Source organism: Dermacentor variabilis, chromosome 2, assembly GCF_050947875.1.
Source record: "Dermacentor variabilis isolate Ectoservices chromosome 2, ASM5094787v1, whole genome shotgun sequence".
Lineage (NCBI taxonomy): Eukaryota > Metazoa > Arthropoda > Arachnida > Ixodida > Ixodidae > Dermacentor > Dermacentor variabilis.
The window spans coordinates 18101803-18103282 of NC_134569.1; positions in this window are offsets into that span (position 1 = coordinate 18101803).

Here is a 1480-nt window from a genome sequence, read left to right on the forward strand (position 1 = left end):
GGATGAGAATGGAGAGGGCATCGAATCAACCGGCACACAATGTGACGTCGATATTAGGCGGCAGAAAATGGAGGCTTTCCAGGAAGAGCTTCTCAAACAGGTGCAAGAGATCAAAAATGAGCTAGACAGGGAGCGTGATGCACGGAAGGTAGTTGAAAAAAGACTTGAAGCAGCCGAGAAAAAGCTGAACAGGGCCGCCATTGTCAACGAGAATATGCGTGACAATGGAACGCAGACCCCCGACGCGACAGGCGAGGGGGAGTCAGCGAAATACGTGGAATGCATGCAAGGTGACGAAGTGTTAGCTGGAAAGAGCGGCACCTACCATGAGGCCGCCACACAGAAAAAGCAGGAGCCCAGGGGACAATGCCCCTTGTCGAGTCCGAATCACGCGGAAAAGGACAAAGGGAAGCAGGGCGAGGTAGGAGAGAGTGAAAGGGTGATTATCGCTGGCGACTCAAACCTGGCTGGGTGCTCAAAAGCAATTGTGGAGAGGGTGAAAGGCGACAAAAGAGTGGCGGTAGGGACATTTCCAGGGCGGACACTGGGTTCTGTCATGGAGCGAGCAAAAGAAAAGCTCGCGGAAAATGCCCATGTACGCAACCTTGTCATAGTAGCAGGTGGGATAAATGACGTCCTAAACCTGGAAGGGCCAGGACTAGCCCAGCGCTTGGCGAAGGGGGTGGACGACTTGCACGAGCTATCCCCTCAGGTGCAGATCATGGTGTGCACGGTGCCGGAGGTGCCTGTACGTAACAGTCACGTACAAAGAGCCGTGGTGGCTGCTAATGAGGCAATATGGAAAATGATCCGAGAGAAAGGCTTCGAGGTTGTCGAAGTAAACAAGGAAGTGAGAAGTTGTGGTGGTTTTGAAAGAGACGGGATCCACTTCAATTACAGGCTGGCACGAGAAGTGGGCTGGCGACTTGGTGGTCGCGCTGTTGCTTTCTCTAGGGGGCCCGCGGGCGCTCAGGAGGTCAGAGTAGACAGTAATGAAGAAGGTCCCCTAGGGGAACATCACAAGAGCATCGCCGTCGATAACAGAAAAAGGATGATGATGATGAAGCAACATTTACTGGGCCCGAAATAAATCGGTGGTGCACGCAGGCACCAGGCGGGGTGGTTCCCTAGTTACGGGACCCATATGTTTCCAGCAGCTCCTGGCCCCTGTCCGTCAGCGCGAGCTGAATCGGTAGGGCGGGGCTGGATGACAAGGTCTCCCATCGCTCAAGGGGTTGGGGATTGGGGGTGTTGGTGGGAAGGGGAGGAGGGGGGCCTTGAGTTCTGTGCACTCTGCCAAGACGTGCGGCAGGGTGCCCTTTTCTCTTCTGCAAAAAGGACAGAGCATATCGTATTCCACAGGGTACATGCGGTTCATCAGTGCGGGATGCGCAAGCGATCCCGCCTGCGCTCGACTCAGGATCGTCTGTTGTTGCCTGGTGAGTTTGGGGTGCGGTTCTGGTAGTCTGCACCTTTCTTC